The sequence below is a fragment of the Acipenser ruthenus genome, chromosome 7 (assembly GCF_902713425.1).
Source record: "Acipenser ruthenus chromosome 7, fAciRut3.2 maternal haplotype, whole genome shotgun sequence".
Lineage (NCBI taxonomy): Eukaryota > Metazoa > Chordata > Actinopteri > Acipenseriformes > Acipenseridae > Acipenser > Acipenser ruthenus.
Window position 1 is genome coordinate 45,452,121 of NC_081195.1, and position 24,690 is coordinate 45,476,810.

The window sequence follows — 24,690 nt, forward strand, 5'->3', positions numbered from 1 at the left end:
GATCAGAAAGCAGGCAGAGACAGCATAGCAGCAGGGGCAGGGGGCGTGGCCGTGGCCCCTGTGTGTGTGCCTTTATTTTACAGCAAGACCTTACAATATGTAACACATTAAAATAGAAAAATATCCCAGGAGTAAAGAATAAGTTGTGTAGGACTTACTTTACCCCAGTGAATTAACTACAAAATAAAGGTTGCCAAATAGTAGTATTAGTTAAACATTTTTTTCTTTAATCCCGAAATAAATAGTACATAAAGTTGACACCACATTTTATTGCCGTTTCTTTCTGTTGTGTGGAATGTAATAAACGAGAAGCAAAACAGTGTTTTTATCACCTTCATTTGAAGTGTTTAAAGTTTAAATTTCAGTTTTCGTTTCCTTGTTCAGCTGCAAAAAGGCACAAGTAAACCTTGTGTTATTAGTTTATGAAAACATGCCTATGGCCACTGTTTACTGTGAAGAAATGGCCATAAAATGTGGTGTCAGCTTTATGTACTATTTATTTCAGTAAACAGTGGCCATAGACATGTTTTCATAAACTAATAACACAAGGTTTACTTGTGCCTTTTTGTATCTGAACAAGGAAACGAAAACTGTACTGCTACATTTAAAAGATTCATGCAACATGTTACACTAACTGGTTTGTTCATAAATGTGTCAGCTCGCACCCTGTCTTTTCACCACATTTTAAATGCTGTACAATTTTGAAGAAATTAACTAAGAAGTAATAACAGAATAAGGGATATCAACCAGAGTTTTAAAAAATACGCTGGGTTTGTTTTATTAAACAGTGACATTAGTTCGCCGTGTGTGTGTGTATATGTGTGTGTGTGTGTATATATATGTATATATATATATATATATATATATATATATATATATATATATATATATATATGTTTCACTAGTTAAACAGAAGAAGTACTCAAGGTAGTGATAGTCTATTATAAGAAGAAAACTGATGGATAAATTAATGCACCTCAAGATTGTATTTCGTCTATTATTCGTACTGATAAAACAAGGAAAATGTTACTTGGATCATGGTAACGTTATAGCTATTCGCTCCTGTTTTTTTTTGTTTTTTTTGTAGTCAGAATTTTGATAAAGTAATAATTATCTACCTATATTATGTGTTCATTTTTAGCGTGGGTGAAACCAGGGTTAACATTATAACAAAATAATCTCGATGACAGATTAAATTAGCATTTTATAGACACTGAATAAGCTTAATATCCTGTTAGGCCATTGCCTGTTATCTTATAAAATCGTAATGTTTTAAACAGTTATTTAATTTTACTTTTGGTCTATAAAATAAACTTCATACCTTGAAATTGTATTTAAGTTGTTCTGTACTGTAGGTATTTATATTCCACTGTCCAATACGATTTGCATTGTGGGCCTCACATGTACAGTGCCTATAGAAAGTCTACACCTCCTTGAACTTTTTTCACATTTTGTTGTGTCAGTGCCTCAGAGTTTCTTGCATTTAAATTAGGATTTTTTTCCACTTATCTACACACCATACCCCACACTGTTAAGGGGAAAAAAGTTTTTATTGAGAAAAAAATTATATATTAAAAATACAAAACTGAAAGATCATAATTGGATAAGTCTCCACCCCCCTGAGTTAATACTTGGTGGAAGCACCTTTGGCAGCAATTACAGCTGTGAGTCTGTTGGGATAGGTCTCTACCAACTTTGCACACCTAGATTTGGCAATATTTGACCATTCTTCTTTACAAAACTGTTCAAGCTCTGTCAAGTTCCTTGGGGAGCGTTTGGAGGGACGGCCTGATCTAGGCAGGGTCTTGGTGGTGCCATACACATTCCACTTCTTAATAATCGTTCTGTGCCTTTCAACAACTTTGTCCCAGAGTTCTTTTGAAAGCGCCTTGGCAGAAGGAACCTACAGGAACTGTTGAATTTATCCTGAAATCATGTTTATCACTACAATTTAACACAGGTGGAGGCCACTTAATTTGGTGTGTAATTTTGAAGGTGATTGGTTATACCTGAGCTAATTTAGGATTGCTATTACAAGGGGGGTGGACACTTGTCCAACCAAGATATTTCAGTTTTTATTTTTAATGAATTTTCTACAAATTTCTAGAATATTTTTTTCACTTGGAAGTTGTGGGGTAGGATGTGTAGATAAATGAAAAAAAAATTTTTTAGTGCATTTTAATTCCAGGCTATAAGACAACAAAAGGTGAAAATTTTGAAAGGGGGTGTAGACTTTCTATAGACACTGTATCTATATGGAGGGTACAAACCTCAGTCATCTATCAGAAAGCTCTATTAGCAATGCTTTCCCGCTTTATGAAAGATACTGGTAATTATATGCGTATTCACTCAGGGTCGGTCATACACTGCAGCTTAAGGTATCAGAAAAATACTGCATAAAAAAACTAGCAGCAAATTAAGAGTTTGGGGTTGCAAAATGCTACCAAGTATACGTTAATTTCGAGCCTTGATAATATGTACCATCTATATTAAAATCACTAGACAACATTTTCAGGAAGTTGTGTACTGTTTAAGTGAGGCATTTCAGAATGACATGCTTGCCTTTCTGTCCCATGAGATTCTGGCTTGCTCTAAAGCAGCACGCATTTTTGTCCCAGGTGGCTTTCCATAGAGATCACTATGAGTGAGTGCACATAATCTGGTTTGTTTACTTTTTGCTGTCTAAAACTTTTAAATAGCTTTTACAAGAGCTGCTGTGTTGATCCTGTGTTTATATATGGTATGAAGAATCATCTGAGGTAGCACCTGTTAAGTCAAAAGCCCCAAACCATCACCCCTGCAATTTAGCAATCTGACAAAATGGCAATTGCATATGGGACAGATAACAGTAAGATAAATCTAACTTATGGTAGGTCTTGACCTAGCCATATGGTAAGTCTTTCTTATGGTACTAAAGTGCACAAGTACACATCAAAAAAACACCACACTGTTCAACCCAACTGGTTGTCCATTTAGACCCAGAAGTGAATGGTAGAAATGATTGTTCAGGTCAAGATGTGCATTGGTGGAGCTTTGTGAGAAAACTGCCACTCACATTACTAATGCCATCTCTGTTCTTTAGTCTTCTATGTGTTATTGCTCTTTAAAAGCAGTGGTGTGTTTGTTTTTCATTGCAAAATTTTGTAAAAGTGGAAAGGATAATATAAATTAATTTACAATTGAATTTTGGTATTGAATAACAAGCTTTTTTTCCATATCACTGTTGAGGGTTATTTGTTTGGAGTTCTTTGTTACTTGAAATGCTCTGAAGAGGACTTGGAGATTTTTACAGCTTTGCACTTGTGTCCGCACATCTTTGCAAATTCGGTGTCCTATTATAGCATGTCATTGACGTCAATGCCAGATAGTGTCTACCAATAGCATAGTGTACAACTATGGCCAAAAGTTTTGCATCACCTAGAATTTTAGGAATGAGACATCATTAAAAATAAAACTATATGAACATAATTTAGATATTTTCTTTAACATCAAGTAATCAAAGAAAATAAAAATGATATCGCAAAAGTCTACCGGAAGCCATAATAGTGGTACAGTATTTCATGTTAGATTTTGAAATTTCACATTTTTCTAATTTTGTCATTTACGTTGAGTATATGGAAAACTACAAAGTGGTATGTCATTCAATATGTTAAATGTAACATTATTCAACAGGTTTCATTCGACTGTATGAAGCACAATTAGTTAACTCTATAGGGTGATGCAAAATCTTTGGCCTTAGCTGTACTGTGCTTTAGCAACAGAATGAAAAATAATACATTTTCTGATTTCCTCCTTCCAACCAGAAATAGTTTTACTCAAAGGTTAATTTGTAAATAAAAAGGTATCGGATCGTATAATGAGGCAGAGGGATAGCAGTTGTGTTTATAGACCTAATGTACTGACTTTGATTTACAGAAGCTGCCTCATATGCTTCAAGTCCAATCTGCTCGTGGATTGGATTTTCGTGCCGTATTTTTGGTGTTGGTAGCTGCATGCCAACCTTTGCCTAGCTGTGTTTTAACATACACTTCAGGTCTGAACAATACCAGTGGCACACTGACAAATCTGATAAACAGGAGCAACAACAGTGTTGTTGTTAAGAACAATTGATTTCTTGGCATTGTTTTTGGTGGTTGTAATAAAAATAGTAATTTTCTTACTCCTAGATGTGACATTCTAAAACATATCGTTGCAGTACACTTTTGTCATTCAATTCATGTAACAGGAAAGCTTTTTTTATTGTACTTGTTATGTACAGTTCTTTTTTGAATACGTTTTATCATTTACAAACTGTATAATTCTTGCCTGTCAGACCAAAAGGTTCCAGTGAGATCCGTCACATATTAACCCTTGGTTTTACTGTGTCCTAATATGTGAAGAAAACCAACAGCTGCAGGGTTACATTGCTTATTATATTATGCTATATTATGCTAAAAGTAAAGAACTACAGTGAGATTCTTTTGCCTATAAAAGTCATACTCCTATACTACTATGTTGATTGGTTGCCATTGTGGGTAACAAACAATGTAAATAGCATACAAAACAGGACCAGAGGAGATAGACAGAGAGTAGAAAACACTTCTTAACACAGAGAGCGGTGAGGGTATGAAATGGATTACCCAGCCATGTTGTTGATGCTGAATCATTGGGATAATTTGAAACCCAACATGACCAAGTTTTGAGATCAATCAGCAGCTACAAGGAATCAGATGAGCATTACAACAAGAAGAGGATACATTAAACTGTAAGGAGTGCAAAGTGTTTATTCTTTTTGCGGTAACTTAAATGGCAGCTCCAATTGTGTTCAGCATTGGTATTGATATTTGAGAGAAATCAAGTTATCTGTGCTGTTGGAATATATACAACTGTGACAGAGAGAAAATGAACCTTGGTTATAAATCTCCCTCCCGACCTGTGAGGGCGCTGTGGAAAAGGAACAGCGTACCCCGGACTGGACGGTCTGACAGTTCATTCCAGGGAAAGTTGGAAGTTGGCCATCTGGAAATGGGGGTGGAGCCACGGTACACTAAGTCATCGTCCCAGACGGGAAGCGATGTGGCGATCGCAGATTGGAGAAAGCGATTGCACTCGTTACCCAAGGGGGCGTGACTGACGGTACTTAAGGGGACGTGGCCGAGCATTCTGTTCCTTTGTTATGGTTACGGACTAACCGGAAAAGGAGGGTAAAAATATCGTGAGTGTTTGTGTCGTGTCTAATACTGTGCTTGTTTGTGATTATTAGACGACTAAACACAATCCAGGAGCTGTTGCTTAAGGCCAGCACGAACCTGGACAACACTGCACCTTTGTTCACGAATAAATGTTATGGCTGGTCATCCTCTCTTTTGTTTACCTTGAGGGTTCCAGTCGAGGGCAAGGCGAGTGATGTTGGGCTGGTCTTTCTGCAGGGTGTGTCCAATCCATCTCCATTTGCACTCCTTGATGGTATCAGAGATGGGCTTTTGTTGCGTTCTTCGCCACAGCTCTTGGTTAGAGATTCGATCTGGCCATCTGAAGACAAGTGTTGACAAAGACCTGCAGTTTGTGGTGGAGACTCTTTGTGTGAAAAAGCTTTTAGTTTTTGTTCTTCCCCTGCCAGTTACAGGAGTGGTACAGGGCCTTCATTTGGCCCATTTCACACTGAGCCTGCTTTCTGCCTGAGAGGCATCTGTCTGATGTTCCCTTTGCATGCTTTCACTTTCAAGATCTCCCATTCTTATGTAAAAAAGGCAATTACAGTGTCTGTTTGTTTAAAACAAAATGGCTGTTAATTAGTGTGATCAAAAACCTCGCCTTTGTAGGCCTGGGGTTTCACTTTGTAGTTTCTCTCTATAATGCATATGGTTTTGATGCCGGCTGATAGAACAGGAACACAAACTGATAGATTTTAATGAATACATACTTTTCTCTGCTTTGTTATCATCAGATTTTTTGTTAAGAACCTCTCATGTTTTCAAATTAATTAGACGTTTTTGTGTTGTCCCACCTCAAAACATCATGCTGTTGCTTTTTTAGGAAGCTGTATTTTATGTGGTTTATGTTTAATATTTATAGTATGTGAACCTTGTTTTATCCTGGTTTAAAAATGATGCCCCTGATAGAGAGGTCAATGCTGGAGGCGAAGTTTCCAGATTCATTAATAAATAATATAAACTCCTGAGGTACATGGGGAGCCGGCTCTAATTTATAGTATGTCTACTATCTGTACCATCAGTAGATATTTTTTTTACATAGTGAGGGGAAGGTTGGACTAGTGGAGTTTCATACTGGGACCTAAAAACCTGTCTTAGCCACTTATTGACTATTACTGTAGGCAGCCACTTTATAAACTCTAAGCTCACTGTCACCCAATTGTTAAACTGAAACAAATTTGTAATCCACTGAATAAGGGCTGGTGCGTCTTTATTAAATAATTGCAATGTATTATATTATGTATACATTATTAAAATAACAGCTGCTTTGTGTGATTACATGTTTACAGTTTGCTTTAATTATATGTATTTGTGAGTTAAATAAAATACATATATTTTCAATTGTCAAACCAATTGGGACCAGTTATATGCTGCATTTATTTGCTTTTAAAAGCAGCTTAAATTAGTACTCAGAACAGTATTTCTTGAACAATTATATTGATTTGATTTTTTACTGTACTTTCATTATTTTCTTTTCATAAGCTGTTTTTGTGTTGGGTTCATCCACTATTGAAAGCAATTACATTACAGCTCAGGATCTAGGGTATTTGGCAGCTGCTTGGGGGCCTACATTAGGTTACCATTGGTTAGAAGCCCCCATACATAACATGCCATAACATTAGGCGCTAATTGGCACCTTATTTGGCTGGGGTTCGAAAAAGACACAGGGTAATGATGGAAAAGAATGTAAGGCTGGTGCAAAATAAGGTGCCCTAAGGAAGTTGAGATGGAATGTATTAGCTTGGCATGGCTGGAAACAAGGGGCACTGGATATTACCACTAACCTTGAGAGCACTCCCAGCTGTCTTATAAGACATTGCAATGCAGAACCTGAAGATCCTTGTCTTACATTGCTCTGAAGGATCCGTTGGAAGCTTTGCCTTTTATAAAATGAATGCCTGGAACATTTGGCTCAAACGTCTGTCTGTGCTATAAAATTACATGCTATCACAAGTGCTGCAATAACGAAGCATCCAGCAACATATATTACGGGGAGGGGTGGGGGTGTCTCCATAGTATTGCAAGGGAGGCACATTGTTTCCATTCTGAGAGGATATTAAAAATCTACTGTCTAAGCAATTCAGTTAAGCCGTAATTATGGTTATGTGGTCAGCAACTAGACACAGGTTTAAAGTTTACATTGGCTCAAGCACCGTCCTTGCTTAATTAAGTATGATAAATGACCACAAAACACCTGTAGCCTGCCATACCTTGCACTGCAAAACTGATTTCATACCTTAATAAAAAGAATACAAAATGGAATGTCAAACAAGCAAAAATCATTATAACTGTTTCAAACAGCACTTTTATCTCAGAGTTAAACTACAACAGCAAAATGATACATGATCTGAGGAACTTATCTAACATCTCGTCACAGAGGGATATATTTCGTCTTCCAAACCACTGCAGACAAAACTGAAATACCACAAAAATGTTGAGTAAATGTCTTGAATTGCTTAAATATTTGTCATGCATGAAAATATCGTTCACATAAACACAAACCATTTTAGAAAGATGTTATCAACCAATGAAAAACAGAAAAAAGATGAAAGAAAGGGGCAGAAAGAACAAACTGATTTAATGTTATTCAGTCGGACCAACAGTGCTGCTGTAGTACCGCACCTATTTACAATTGCATTAAATATTATAATGTGAAAAGGACTCAAGTGTAGTGTTCTAATTATATTTTAACACTGACACTCTGTGTAACTACAACAATTTGCAGCTGGAGTCTTAATCAGGGATGATCTCTTGTCCAATCAGTGCTTGATGTTTGCCAATATGCAAATGAGGATCCAAAACATGAAATGCTGTGCAGCTTCAGTCAGACCCATCAAGCACAAATATTTTACCAGTGTTTTCTCCCGGATTTAACTTAGATCAAGTAATCTTTCCAAGATTTCAACTTTTTTTTTTTTTTAGATTTAGCTCAATACATAAATGTTAACCAAAACATACTTAAAAGTTTTGAAATGTGCACTTTCAGATATAATTATTGAAAACGCGAATGACAAATTCAACATTTAAAGTCAATATACCTATTAAATCTGGAATAAGATGCTTCAGTCTTTTTTTTTGTCTTACCGAGTCAACATTTAGCTGACATGTTAGATTTGTGTTTCTAACAAATAAATAAGTGAATTTAAATAGTTTTTTTTACACTTGGCAATTCAACATTTAGCTAATTAGTTAATATGGGATCGATCAGTGGTTTGCTACTATCATGTCTGCTTGGAATGGAAAAGGTGAACTCACATTCAGAGATTTGTGTTTCATAACTCCAGTCATTCTCCTAATAGTGGAACTCCTTAACTCATAATCAAGACAGATTTCCAGTCTTGTACCACGTCTCTCACCATGTATGAATGCTTGTAGTATTTGAAAGGATGCGCAGACATATGACTAGATTCGCTGAGGAAGCCAAGTGGAAATGGCTGCCACGATCTGAGTATTGGAGGAAAGCTGGAGCGTTGGAAGCTCTGGAGGAGGGCAGTTGCAGATTTAAACGGTAAACTAAAGCAACTTTTGCCTGCTGCAACAGTGAGCAGATCTGAGGAGGAAGCTGAGATCTGCTGTGGTGAGGAGTGATTAACAGTAGAGTGTGGGATCTGCTGAACAGTGCAGAGTAAACGATGGAGTGCTGTCAGTAGTGTCCAGTTGTAGAGAGCAGAGATCTGCTGAAGCAGTTATCTGTAATAATGAATGGTGGACTGCCATCTGTAGTGTGCAGTGGCCTGCTGTAGAGCACAGAGAATGCAGTGGATATTGGTCTTTGAGTGTTAAGGCGGTTTAGATGGAGCCGAAGATGTGGCTGCCTTCGAAGACTCTTGTAGTCTCTTGTAGTCGAAACGCGTCGTGGACATGGGTGCCGCAGTTTATATATATATATATATATATATATATATATATATATATAATATATATATATATTTAAATGTTTGTTCAATAAAAATGAAATGAATTTTGGGCTTCTGAGTAATGTGGATCATTGAGAAAAATCACATAGTGTGCGACCAAGTTTTGGCTCAACAGTCCTGATCCATAAGGAAATAAGGTTTGTTTGACCATTCCCGGCTGGTTGCCATGAATCAATAGAGACAATTGTATATATATATATATATATATATATATATATATATATATATATATATATATATATATATATATACTGTATTTCTATATATATATATATATATATATATATATATATACTGTATTTCTATAAAGCTGTTTTTTCTCAAAGCTTGTGTAGCCCATATTTATTTCACCCTTAATTTATAAAGGGTCTGTTCTAGATGTGTTGTAGCATTTCTGTTGGCACGGCAATGACCTCTGTGTTAATATGAGCAGCACTTAGGGTGGACCTTAGATTTGCCTTCATTTCCATATAATTTGATTTACTCTGAAATGTCACTTCCATTCCATTGATTGAGCTTCACTGCTGCCACGGAGCCTGTTCAAAGGGTTAAAGGGACAGGACAGTAGCTGTCACGTTAACAGCCCTTAGACATAAATACAGGCAGCGCCAGCCTTTTGAAATGGCCGTCCTTGTGTACATCTTTACAAAAATCTATCTGCAGTTTATTTTTTTTACCTTCGAGGTTAAACTATTATCATGCACATGTCATTGAAGCTGAAATGAAACTAGTCATGGCCAAAAAAGCCATAAGAATGAAAGTATTAAAAAAAATAAAAAAATACTTTTAATAAAATATTACAGATGATATAAACTGGGCCAAAATCCTTTCCAGGACAACAAGTTAGTGATTCTGTGATATTTAACATTTTCAGTCCATTTTAAGATGTTTTGATTAGTTAGTTAGGAGGGAACATTTTAAAATGTGGTATTTACGTGCTGTTTAAATATATCAAGGTTTGTGCTTAAATACAATGGCACTGTATGCTCTATGCCCCCTCTCTCCTCTCCCTGTCTTTCCACCTCTGCCACTCGCTCGGCCCCTTTGTCATTGTGGTGTTTGTTTTCAGCAGTGAAAACGCTTGTTAGGTGAACAAAGGTGCAGTGTGCCTTTAAACGCAAGGAGTTAAATATTTCATTTGCCTGCTTAGTTGTCTGTTCCAATTGCTTTCCCTACTTAAAAGGAGATGTAATGTGAACTGACAGCAACATCAGCTTTATGTGCTGCAATCAAACTAAACACCATTTACATGGCAGGCTTAATATACAAGTGAATTATTATTTTTATTTCAGTCCAGGAACACAGGGCAGGTGTGGAGCGGTCAGCATGTAGACTGAGGTATTTTGTTTGGGAACAAAACTCTCCCAACTCAGAAATCTTTGGAGACCAGGTTTTTGCATATGCTCAAAACGCTTGGAGGAAAATCTTTTTATTTCTCAGTATTGCGGGGGCAAAATGCTCTTGACTTGTAAAACTGCTGGCAGATGACAGAAAAATTAAAAGCATTTCGTAAATGACATTTTTATTTTGCCTTGAATGCTTTAACAGCCTATTTTCAGACACTGTAGCAGACTAACAACTTTCTTATGTATTGGGAGATTAAAATATTCAAACAAAGTGGATTGGGTTTTCATTCAACTTTGAATGTGTTTACTAAACCTGTCCACTCCAAATAATACCTTAAAAGGTTGTGCAGATGAAAAGCAGGAAGACGTATAGCAATCCGTCATTTTTATCTGATTTGTATTAGTCAAGACTAAACCATGGATGTACAAACAGCATTCTGGGCAGAAATATATGCAACAGGACAAATACATACGGATTGATATTATTTGTTGCCTGTGTGTATTTGTATGTATGTATGTATGTATGTATGTATGTATGTAGTACCTACACAGTATAATAAACACACTAATGCCTCAGCAAACTTTAAACCCAACAAATCCTCAATAAAGTCTTTACCTGTTATTAGCTCAAGCCTGTTTAAATCATTCCCATAGACATTTTCTTTCAAGAGATAGCTCGTTGTGTGGATGTTTAGACATTATTTTGCTGTTCAACAACTGCACGATGACTCAATGCCGGATTGCACAGTCCATTGAAGAGTTAAAAATCATGCCGAATTCCACATTAGACAGGATCCAGATTGTAGAGGGTATCACATCATTCATTTCAATAGGGATTTGGCTGGGACCCAAAAATCATGCCAGATTATACAGAATGCTAGTATGTAGTGGGGCTTGATTAGACAGGTTTAACTGTATGTATGTATGTATGTATGTTTGTATGTATGTATACAAAAAAAACTTAAATTGATCTGTAAATATTTTGTTGGTGCAATTAAAATGAAGAATGGATCCAAATTAAGAACTATATTTTAATTAATGTGGCTGCCTGCTTAGCCGTTTAGTAACACTGCTGAGAGCAATGATCAAAAATTGTAAGAATATATTACATTTCAAATGTATCTGTTTGCAACCAATATATTATTTTAACCATATACATTTTTAACAGCTCAGCCTCCCTCTAAAGTATTTGTCATTCTTCTATACCTACGGGAATCAGAAAAAGTACAAAAGGCTCCAGCTCTTAACAGTTTTAACTGCTTGCTTTCACACTTCCATCATAGACCTTGAGACATTGAAAGATTAGCCAAGAGAAAAATGGGTGACCATTTCAGTCACAGTCCATAGTAGTCGTAGTGAATATAGCCATGCAGTACACCAAATTGAATGATACTTTTTGTATTAGTATTAATAAGCTTGGCACAAGTAATACAGTAAAAAAAAAACACTCAACATGCATATATTCTCAATCATTACATGCTTTTAGATGTAAGCTGCCACAGGTTACTTAAAGCAGAACTTGGTATGTATATATCAGAGAGCTTTGTCAGAGAGCAACAGCATACTCATATGCAAACTTGTAAAACACATCTTAAAATACTTGGGCAGGAAAAAATGGTAACCATTTTAACCATCTTGATGGTGTAGCCAAGAATCTCGGAGTATGCTACCAAGCCAAGATGCAATCAGATTCATTGAGATGAAAGTGGGGAAATGTCCAGTCATTTGTATAATTTATCTCACTATTTTTCACCAACCAAATAGTAATGGGTTATTATTACAACGTGAGCTTATCATTATTATAAAATGTAAATACACTGTTTCCAAAAAAATTGAATCCAAACCAAAGTTATGACTTATGTTTAATATTACCAATTGGCTTGGCACATTTCCATTTCTTCAGTGAAGAAGCCTCTTTTTAGGTGAAATTTGTTCTTGAAATAACCAGCTTTTTTGTGTGGAAGTGCCTTTTCTGTCAGACTGATCACTCGACACCTTCACAGTTTGCTGCAATGCTGTTAAATGCATCCCTCATTACCTATCCAGATACAAATAGGTTATTCACATTGCTGTCTCCCATTGCTTACTGTGCTGTATTGTGTATATAGAAACCACTGTATTTATTGTAAAATGTACTATCTACTGTATGTATGAGGCTGCCTGCCCTTTGCAGTTGGTGTGTGCTTAATATTGTGCTTCACGTTAATTAGCCGTGAGGTTTTCCAAATGCTCTGTACTACACCACAGAAGCACCTGTGTGCAAACTTTTCCTTTGGTATCTGGTTTATTTTTTTCTACTTTATTAGATAGGTGATGTTCTGCTTAGTTGTAAATACTGTTTAATGCAGAAAGGAATTTATTTTCACAAAGCTCTGTTTATCGTTTTAAATGTTACAGTTCAGTTTACTGCAGGTAAAATGTAAATGTGGCAGCCTTCATCACCAGCTTATTTTAACAGATAAAAACCATCACCGCTCTTGTGGTTTATTGTTTAATATGATGGAATAACTGCCTTACTGTTGTAAGGAACTGTTGGGGAGATACAAGGATTGAACCCTAGACTCCATCTTTACAAACCATTCAACACACTTTGTGCCAGCTAAAACATGTAGTTCTTGCTAATTACTGCTGAATCATACAGCACTAAAATTGGATGCAAGACATTGTTGTTCTTGTCGATAAAGGATACTTTAGAAGGGAGAACAGCCTATACAGTGCTGTACTGTACCAAGAGTTCAGGAATTATTAAAGAGAAGTTCCTAGTCTAGGAGCATAATTAACTATTATATGGTTACACTGTTTAATGTAAAATAGATGTATTACACTTCCTGTGTTTACAAAATAGTACCTTTTATAAATCAGATTGTTTAAAGAGTAACATGATACACAAATGTTATTGCTATAAATCTCTTATAAAGTACTTTACATCATGCAGCCTTCAGTAGCTCACCGCAGGCCATTAACCCTTTTTCAGGTGCTGTGCCTTACATGCATTGGTCTTCTATGTAGCACTTCCAGCATTTTTCAAAGTCTTCCTAAACAGCTGGGCATTATCAATAAGCACTTGACATATCCCGTGGCATTGTGTTCCCTTGGCAACATGCTGTACAAAATGGTACTTGCAATCGAAAGAAACAAAATGTAATTAAAACAAAATGCCTTTTATTGAAAAATGTGTCTTCTTGTAGTTTTACTTAAGATGTAAATAACTTATTCTTATACCATGCTACATATTGGTGTTTGTAAGGTGTGTGGTTTCAGCATTTCATAATTTACAAACATACAGTGAAGCAAAATTATATTTGTGTCTCTAATAATGTGTTTAAGCTTTATGATTGTGAATAAAAAGACGTTTGGTATTAAACAAATTATAATAATACGGAAAAAAGAGTAGCTGACCTTTAATACCAATTTCTCATATACAGTTTTGGCAGCAACATTCAATTCAAAGCAGTTGTACCAGTGAAAAAGAAGGAAAGAAATTGTTGAAAATTCTCAAACAAGCTGGGTCATCAGAAAACATATCTATGTGAAAAGTATTGGAAATGACATTATAAAATCCAATAACCTTACACTAATACAGCTACGTTCCCTTTTAGCTCTTAAAACGTCAGTCAGAATCTGTTCGTCCATCGACGTGTACACTGACACTTTTACATGTAGGTTTTGTCGATGTAGGCCTTGATTTTCTTTTTTATGATACTGATTATGCTCATTTTGTATTTACTGCTGTGCATACTTTGCAAACTTATTTTTTCTTTCTGTTTTAAAAATGTACCCTGGCATAAAGTGACTAAAGAGCTGGTATGTTATGAAGCAAAACTCATGCCAGGTTATCATTCCCTGCATGGGCAACTATTTTCTAAATAAGGTATTCTCAAATGTATTATTCTACTCATAAAAAGAAAATGCTATTAAATACAGTTTTGTTAAGTGCAATTAGTGGGTTGTCAAAGTTTTGATTTGGTCCCAGCCTAAGTCTGGGAAGTCAATGGTGTTTCTCTTTTGCATATATACAGTAACCAGCTTTATAAACTGTTGCAATACAAGTGGCTGCCCCTTTGCAGCTGTTAACAGTTCCATATTAGCACAGAGCCACCACAAGCTGTCTCTGTGTGCTGCTTTGTAAAGACACTGGCTTTTAAATTAGACCGTTTTATTTTGTACCCTCTCAAACATTTTGTGTGTCTATATATATATATATATATATATATATATATATATATATATATATAAATCTTTTGCAGCGAAAGTTTTGCTTTTGTGGATGAGGGGAAAAAAAGTTCCAAAAAATAGATGTCTACAGTTATTTATTTCAGCATTTTATTTTGGCTAAACTCCAAAAATGCTCATTCAAAAGTACCCTTGTCAAACCTTGACTTTTCTATTGGGGTATGTAAACATTTGACTACAACTATATATATATATATATATATATATATAGAAATATCACATTTTTAGGGTTGGTTTTGAAGAAAAGGCAGTGAAAAAGGAATTAAATAGCCAAAGTGCAGTCCATTTAAATGAATGGAAACCGGCAGCGGCTGCAGCCCCACTTGTGCTCTGATGTATTTCGTTAAAGGGAAGTTGAAATGATTGAGGCTATTTGAAGACAAGAGAGTTGCCTTGCTGTGCGAGCGGGGGTATAATTTAGCAAGCTGACAGTGGGAGTGAAATATCTCCTCAATATCTGTGTTTGGCAGACGAGATGAATGTATACATCAGGAAACAATGTTTAAGTGTTTTATTTCCTTATTCCCGTCTGTCAAGCTGTCAGAGTAGCTAATGGGCATGAAGAGAATGAGAGAGACAGCAGGCCAAAGAGGGCAGTGGTAAAAAAAAAACTATTTTTCTCCTTTCTTTTTCCCCAATGAATTTTCCTTCTCTTTTTTATCAGTTCTTAAGCCTCTTGACAGGCCTGGTACAGGAAGACATGTTATACAGCGACTTGGACAGGTATACTGTATTACAGGTGTAGCATTGCCATTTTATACATGGATTTAGTTATTTATGTATTTGTGTCCCAGGGGTTTTAATTCCTCCTCTATTGCCATAGCAATTGGAAGCAGAAGACCACCCCTACAATGGCCCACACAAACACGATTTGAATCTGTGAAAGTACGAAGTGGAGTTAGGATTGTGTGTAGGGTTGGAGTTTCTATTTAGAAAATGGATCTTCACATTGCGTAAGGCTTTGGACCCAACATCGGTGATGTAATTGACATAAACCTGTAGTAGTATGTTTTCAGACCCTTTTATTCGGCAAAATGGCATTGTAATGCAATGCAGATAAAGATTTCTTACTAGAAGTCATGACCATTGTGGAGTACACTTGAAGACTGTTGCTGCAAGATACAAACATGTGTATCAAAGGGGAAGGCCACATTGTATTTGACAGAAATGACACTCTCATAATTCTTCAATTCCAAAGAATTGAAGCACAAGGCATTCCAGTAGAGTCCACCCTAAGCTAGTTCAGCTGTCTTTAAAAACGGAAAAAGCTAGACAGAGAAGGTCTGTAACATGTATAAAATGGAGGTCAGACAAGGCTACTGTGCAAATAAAGCCGTTAAACATAAAATCAAAGCAAACAAAACAACGACTGTGATTTTTTTTTTTTCAGCGTGACTGGGACTTGCGTGCAATGTGTGATTTAGGACCTCAGCACTCCAATCAATGGGGCATTATGATGGTTGTGCTGCATACCAGTTGTAAAACAAAAGGAAGCTTCTGAAACAAATATAGTTAAAGTTATTTGCTTTGTCTATTAATATCCTCTTTCCCTCTTCCATAAGAGGTTTTAGAGCCACATTGTAGAGCCTCTTATTAAACTGAACTGTCAAATAGTGAGTGCTAAGTGCGTTGTAGCAGAGCTGCTTGCAGACTTGCGTATCTGGCTATCCTCCTGCATAAACATTTCTTAATAGTTATTAAACTGTTGCGATTTGTTCTTTTTTTGAGTTCTGTAAAGTACAGTAGGGAGGTAGTGTTTCAGTGTCTCTGCTCGTTATGGTCCCTTGCTAACTTACCCTGTTGCTGTCAGGGCTTACCAGGTTACCATTGAATGTAATAGACTGAAACACTACGCTTTGCTGGATTCATTATGCTTTGGTGTGGATTGGACTAGAAAAGGGCTATTAACAATAAGAGGTCATAAAGAAGCAACAGCACAGATTAGTCCATCCCATTGACCACCAGGAAAGAACAGTGTGGGCAAAATATAGATCTAATTAATAAGGTTTATTTTTGTGTCTGCTCAGGTAGCACACAAAATGACAAGTATTTGGCAGACCAGCCAATGCACCTGCAATTATGACATCTGATGGCAGTTATGTGACTGTAAGTAGTCATTACTGGGTGGAGTTTTGTTTTTCTTTTTAAATGTATTTCTAAAATGGAAATAGTTCAATCTGAAAAAGGGGGAAACAACTGTGTCTTGTACGTGTTGTTTTAAAGTGTACTGTTCTGCATTTCTCAGCTGTTAATGTGCAATCATAAAACAAGCTGTTATTCACATTAAATATGACACCACTAACAATAGCTGTGTGTTTCTGTGGTCCTCCTCAATGCTCCAGTGACAACTTTCAGAGTTAATTTTAGTCCCTTGTGAAACCGTTTTGCATCAGTCCAACCAGAGCAAAGCAGCCCTTATGTTCAGTGTATAAAGTATAACATGTATGCCTGCTGTATGAACAAAGTTCTTCCTATAGACAACATTAGCAAGAACAGTACTTTTACTTACTTTATATTTTGTATTCATAGATTAATGGATGCACATCGATTGTTATTAAAATGAAAAATAAAAACAAAATTTTTATTGCAAAATAGCTGATTGCAGTCTTGAGTGGAGTTATCTTTATGCAATGTTGAAAGATTTAATAGCTTTCTTTCCATTTTTCTTTTCTTACAATGGTCAGACTGACACCATGTTTTTGATAAAATAAAATAAAATTAAGTCTCAAGAGCAGCCTATCCATTAGCTGTTACAAGTACAAAATTAGTCAAGCCATGTGACGCTCTATAGTTAGTGTTGACATGTAAGGCAGAGCACAAGGCAGTGCATTTTATCCAAGAACAGATAAATATGTGTCACTCCCCCTCACCCTCCCTCTCTCCCCCAGGAGAAGCAGTGCTACACAGCATATATCCATCACCATGCGTTTAAAATGTGTTTTGTACCACCCTGCTCCCAATTTAATTAATGACTTATCAATATCAATCACCTGTGCTGTTATATAATGGCACTATTCACAATTATTAACCAGACCGTCAGTATTTAGATTTTTTCCTTTTGGTACTTTTTTTCCTTTAGATTTTTTCCTTTAGGAACTTTTTCTGAGTTCCTAAAACACCACTGCCTGTTACTGGCATCTGCGTCGAGAGGTGAGAGTTAATCAGCTCAGTCCATAACAGCTGGTTGCAAAGGCTGTGTGAATACTGGCTTAAAGGGATGCTTTGTCTCATGTACATTTTCATAAACTTTCATTTCTACCTGTTTAATAAATGAAATTTATAATTAAAGTTCGGGAGGAGGGTCAGACACCAATCTCCGCGTCACCAAATTGAATCATTCAATTTACACATTAGCTAATTTAAATTGTTAACACTATAAATACCCGCTTCACTTATCTCTCAGTTGTGTTTTGATTTCATCGTAACCCACCACCTCCCCATCTCCTCCTTTCTTAACAGTTTTTATGTTTTATCAAATGGGGTCTCAGCCTCGTCGAGTTGGCCAGGCAGCGAACCCTCAAACCAAGTTTAGGTTTGATGCCAAATGAATGTGTGTATATACAGCATACTTTTCTGTTAAATCGCATACTCCGCATTCTCTACAATAAATATTTGTACTAAAACATTTTGTGATTGGTGTTTGTCCCGAACTACTGAATTTGTTATGGGTGTTATTTTTTTTTTTTTTAATTCTAAGCTTAGTTATTTAAATAGTGGTTTGAAAAATGATCACTATGCAGGTGAAATTGCTACCCACTCTAGAAACTGTGACTTTGTATAGAGATTTTCCATTTACTAATTCACAGAGGGGGCAGGTAGAACAGTTGCCTTTATCACCCTTGGTGGTAATTTCTAAAACCACCTCACTTCAGAATTAAGATTTTAAGATTGTTTTCCTGTGGTTAAAAAAGGGCATTAGTTAGGAAGCCTGATAAATATTCTACGATGAGTCAAGAGTTACAATACACACATAATAGAATATTAAACCTTTATACACTTTTTTTTTTGGTTATAATGAGACTTATTTTTAGCATTAAAACACACATCAATAAGTTTCAGGGGATGAGGCAATAATGGAAAGCTGAGCAGTAAGGTTGTGGCCCTGTCTCGCTGGGAGGAGATGCCTCAGCTGAAACTCTGTAAAGTCTTACCAAGACTAAACATAATTATTATACAGGAAAGGAAGCATGTTGCTAAATTACACAGTGCTGCGTATACATCCTACAGATAAATATTTATTATTGTGCGTAGAAGGTGATTTGAAGTTATAATGACCTCCTACTCAGACCACCTCTATGCACAATCCACCTTTCATTAAAAGTTTTGTGAGTTTATAAAAATGCTTATTAAATTAAAGACAGGATGCTGTGGTTAAAGAGGGAGAAGGGAATGGTGGGGTGTACTTGAAATTTGAGGGTTTCAGCTATATAGCAGATGCAGCGCTACTGTCTATGTGATGGGAAGTGACACAAAATCCTCAAATCTGAGCAAATTCCATTTGAAAGTGATTAGCAAATGTGGTAATTATGATTATTGTATTAGGGAAATAAACAGGCTGATTGCTTTAAAAAGATTTTAAAAAATAAGTGTTCCAAATATGAGTAGGAAACCATCCAGTTAATCCCAGGCATTTCTCTAAATGCAAATCCGTACACCATTTGTACATTTCTGGGAAAGAGTTACACAATATGCTTTTTCTTTGCTTTATGGGTTTAAAAATGAGTACAGCGGTGCTTACCACCTCAGTGCTGTTTATTTCCTCATTCTATTTTGACAATGGTTTTAGAGCATCACATCCCCTCTATTTCCTCCTACAGTTCACAGATTTGCTTAAGGGTGTTAAAGTTAAAGTCTCAGCAGGAAGTCTTAAAGTAGTGATAGTAAAGTAGTCGGTTTCCGGACCTTGATTACGCTGGCTGTGGGGTCTTCTTCCTTGGTGTCAGGGGCTGTGGGGTCTTCTTCCTTGGTGACGGGGGCTGTGGGACCTTCTTCCTTGGTGACGGGGCTGTGGGTTCTTCTTCCTTGGTGACGGGGGCTGTGGGAACTTCTTCCTTGGTGACGGGGGCTGTGTGTTCTTCTTCCTTGGTGAAGGGGCTGTGGGGTCTTCTTCCTTGGTGAGGGGGGCTGTGGGGTCTTCTTCCTTGGTGACGGGGGCTGTGGGTTCTTCTTCCTTGGTGACGGGGGCTGTGGGGTCTTCTTCCTTGGTGAGGGGGGCTGTGGGGTCTTCTTCCTTGGTGACGGGGGCTGTGGGATCTTCTTCCTTGGTGACGGGGGCTGTGGGGTCTTCTTCCTTAGTGACGGGGGCTATGGGGTTTTCTTCCTTGATGACGGGGGCTGTGGGTTCTTCTTCCTTGGTGACGGGGTTGTGGGTACTTCTTCCTTGGTGACGGGGTACTGTGGGGTCTTCTTCCTTGGTGATCGGGGCTGTGGTTTCCACTGGGTGAAGGTTGGCTGTGTATTGAATGTAATTTGAGATATTCAACCATACCAGATAACAGTACATGCAGCTGACCTAGGTAGGGGTGAAGAGGAGGCGTGTTTAGGTGACAGTGGCTGTGAAGCTATCATGTTTTGGACTGTTCCAAGAGATGTCACCTTAGGCAGCGGTGCAACTGGAAAGCAATATTGAGTTTAAGCTCCTTACATACATAGTAGCACATGTGTTTTCTAAGGGAAGAAAATATTGAATTAACATACAACAAGTGTTGGAGGTGGAGTCTACATACAGTACAACGTCGCATATCCAACCCCCAGTGGACTGGGGTATAGGCGGATATGTGAAAAAGTCGGATTTGCAAACATCTATAGAAAAAGCATTTACACTTCCATAAATAGGTTAGTGAACAAAAACAACACGCAAACTGCTTTAAACATGGGGACATTTTTTGCTTTTAAAGTAAGCAAACATAAATTTGATTAATTAGGCTACAAATACACAGTGTTGCTATGTGGTTTGCTATAAGCCATCTCCACAAAAACAAATGGTAAATGTACAGTAACCTGCAACTGATGGCTCTTTCTTAACTCTAGAAGTCCCTTCCCTCCATGGTTCTGCTTTCTTAATATCTCTGTCAGGGTGCTTTTTTTATATTGCCAACAGCCGATAAGCAGCGCTGTTTTAATATTGCTTCGGCTATTTTCAAACGGATGGTAAGCATTGCATTAGCTTGCTTTGTTTAATTCAAATACATTTAAAAGCTACAACAACACGCTGCCAATATCTTTCTTTCTCGACTGGTGTATTGCAACATCGCTGCTACACGCAGCTGACTGACACACACACTCAGCCCCCTTTCTTAAAGGGGAACGCACCAAAAGGCTGATTGCTGTAACGCTTTCTTTCTGTTTTATAATGAATGACCCCTACTGGCCGAATAGGCACATTGTATGTGTGTATAAAAGACATGATTACAAACCCTGCGAGGGGGGATTCCCCTTTAGACTGCAGTAAGTGTAAAATTAATAATTAATAAAATAAATAAATAAATAAATAAGCATTACAGTTTCCGTCGCGGAAGCTGCATTTGCTGCCCATGCCATTACTCTCGTAGCCTACTTTTAATATTTATTTATTTATTGATCAGGGCGGTTATGTGACGGTCGGATGTGTGACGTTCCACTGTATATCAGTTAGAGGGATACAGAAAAAAATCCCTATGGAGATCTTTACAAAAAAAAAATAATAATAACTGTGTAGTTACAATATATTTCGCCAACAGGTGGTTCTTGGCTAAAGATAAATACCTGAATAGGTAATCTATAAAACCTCATACTTTATAAATACAGTTTGTAGTCTAGTTAACCCCTTCATATGTTACCAGAAAAACTACACATAGTACAGTGGAAGCATCAGTTGTGCATCATTTACTCTCCGTATTCAGACATTTTCTTCTCTCCAATGGAAACTTGCTTTTGACATATTTTTTTTAATTGGCTGAAAGAGGCTGGTAACCTAGCACTGAATTCTATTCTACTATCTCAGATCTCAGAAACCCTGGGCTGGTTTTCACGTTATTATAAATTAATTTTGCTTGTTTTAAAATGTTCTTTTTATTAATTCATTGTTTATTTAACCTGTGTGCGTGTCTACCCTGTCAGGCTCCCAATATTTAACACCATCCCCAGCTGCAAGAGTACTTCAATGTTCAGATAATTAGACAAAAATAAGTAAAGAATCCCAATGGTAAGGCTTTCCTCAGTTATCCCCCTCCACTGTGCCATCCTTGAGCAGGTTTCTTGCCATTTACCTTGCATTTGCATCACCTATTGACAGCCGATCTTTTAAACTGTTTATTGTACTCCTTTTGTCGAGCCGCTCAAGAGGAACAGCAACACAAAAGCCACCAGCCCCAGCGAGTGGGGGGATTTGCATGTGGCTGGCACCGCCTGAGAGAAAAAAATAATTGCTAATACATATTTATGCGGTGCAAATTTGCCATTTGTTTATGCATAAAATTATCAATAGCATGGGGCGCTTAGCCAGAGAAAATGGTGACCTTTTTAAAGTGTAATAAATAGAAATAGGCTGTATTTGCTGAGAGTTGAGTGGATTTTCACTGCACTGGGGCTCTTGCCAGCAAATCCAGATTTTGCAGGTGATATCATTGAAATGGCAGGTGCTTGACCTAGTGGGCAAGCTCTATGACACTTCACTGAATTAGAGATAAATGACCAATTTTTCAAGTGACTGTCCCCTTTTTGCAATCACATTTAGTTTCTATTAAACCATGTATTTTACAAGCAGAAGTAGGTTGATTTTCTACTTTCTTTCAGATCCAAGAAAGCTACTTTTACTTATGACTGAAGTTGCATGGTTGAAGTTGCACCAGCTACAGTCTAAATACCTGTATTGCCTATTGTGGTGTATCAACCACCAAATTGTTAAACTGCATCATTCAATCAAATCACTCTTGAGATTTGTCAGTGTTTTAAAGTAAGTTATAAAGTCATATGCCCACATTGTGTTGCTTTCGTGAAAACAATTCACTGCAGAGCAATGAAACTTAGCAGGAGGAGGCATAACGTATATACAGCATGAGTTTGGGACTACCACACATATTTATCCTTGAATTTCCTTGGGATTCTTGGGTTGGCCACCCTGCATGTATTGATTAAATAGTGATAGTTATATCAGGATGTGATTAAATACAAAGTACTACAGGTTAAACACTTGGCAGATTACAGTATTCTGAAGTACAGGATTAAATGCAGTAAAATAGGGGGCAGATAAGAGCAAAATAAAGCACATTTACATGAAGGGTGATAGTGTCCCAGGATACAAACAGAGGAGTTCTACAGGTGCTGTTTGAAGAGGTGAGTCTTAAGGAGGCGCCGGAATGTGGTCCACTATTTAATCATATCCTGATGTAACTATCACTATTATCTGCTGTATTATTGAATTGTGGTTTGTCACACTTGTACTTTGCTTGAACAAAAGTTATTGTATTTCTTGCTCTTATTGTATTACTTGTATTGTAACACTTGAAATGTATTTGCTTACGATTGTAAGTCGCCCTGGATAAGGGCGTCTGCTAAGAAATAAATAATAATAATAATAATGTATTGATTACATTAGTTATTCCAAGAAACTATAACGAATAACGCAAGTAACATACAATTTGTATTATCTTTGTCTTAGGATTCAAGTTTCACTCAGATGGGTTTCCAGTCCCAATTCAAGATTTAGCAGTCTATTTGTAGGTAAGTACAGATTACTTTCTACAACCATGGATTCAAGTTTTTACATAAGAAGTGTATCCATCTGTGGAAGGCCTCGAAGTAACACACATAGAGTGCAGTTTCAGGTGAAGGGGTAACCAACATTTATTTACAAATAAACAAAGCAAAAAAAGGTTCATGAAATGAATATGGGTACTGCCCCTTTAAATACAGGCGACTATTTACAAAATATATTTACAGGTTCCAGGGAGAAGCACTCGTATCTACAACTATATTTATCCAAAGCCAAGTCAGTGAATGAGTGCAGGATCCATGCTGCCCACAGGTACTAGCTCTGTGATCTTCTGAAGCAATGTATGCATGCTCAGACTGCAGGAGATAAAGAAACAAAAGTATATTTTGTTAGTCAGGACATACGTGGCTGCGCTTCCCCGGTCCCAGGAACACTGCCCTGACCGGTGGAGAGGCTGCCTCTTTTGTACACCTGGATTCGGCGATTATACCATTACCTGGGATTGAAACCAGATGTACCTAGTTCCCCTCCGCCAGCCTCCTAGCAGGCCGACTCCTATGGAATATTAACCTCGTAGTTGCCAGAGCCTGCAGGATGGACTGGTTCCTCTTGTTCCCTCTGCTGGTGGAAGGTGAACTCTTCAGTGCAGGGATTCCATCTATTTTGCCACACCATCATTTATTATTATTATTTATTTATTAGCAGAAGCCCTTATCCAGGGTGACTTGCCGTTGTTACAAAGTATCACATTACAAAATATCACAACACCAAATATCACATTACAGGTAAGAGTAGTTATAAAATACAATAAAATCAATAGTAAGAGCAAATTCAAATGAGAGAAAATACAAAATACAGTAAATAATTACGTTTGAGAGCGATTACAACTAAGAGCAGTTACACTTAAATATTTCGTTAAAAGAGTAAATTCCATTAAGAGCAAGTAGTAAGTATGACAAATGAATCATTGATGAATGTATTCTTATGTCACTGACTGTTGACACCACTGCTCATAATACAGATAAATACAATACTGTAGCTTTCAGTCCATTCCAACCCAAGACCTTCTTCCAACTAGGTGACTTTTTATTTTATTAAATAGCTGCTCATAGGTTCAATTAAACAATTTTATACATGTTTTGAACAAGGATCTGGACTGTTCTATTAAAAAATGAACATAAGAACATAAGAACATAAGAAAATAAGAAAGTTTACAAATGAGAGGGGGCCATTCAGCCCATCTTGCTCGTTTGGTTGTTAGTAGCTTATTGATCCCAGAATCTCATCAAGCAGCTTCTTGAAGGATCCCA

The 24,690-nt window shown here is 37.0% G+C and overlaps 1 protein-coding gene across 1 annotated transcript in view; it reads left to right on the forward strand.

Moving 5' to 3' along the window:
• LOC117415495 (transcription factor SOX-5-like) overlaps positions 1-24,690 on the forward strand; it is a 253,595-nt gene that overhangs the window by 14,142 nt on the left and 214,763 nt on the right. Inside the window, exon 3 of the mRNA XM_059027090.1 lies at positions 23,327-23,388. The gene's annotated coding sequence lies outside the window, so the exon portion shown is untranslated. The remainder of the gene's footprint in view (positions 1-23,326; positions 23,389-24,690) is intronic.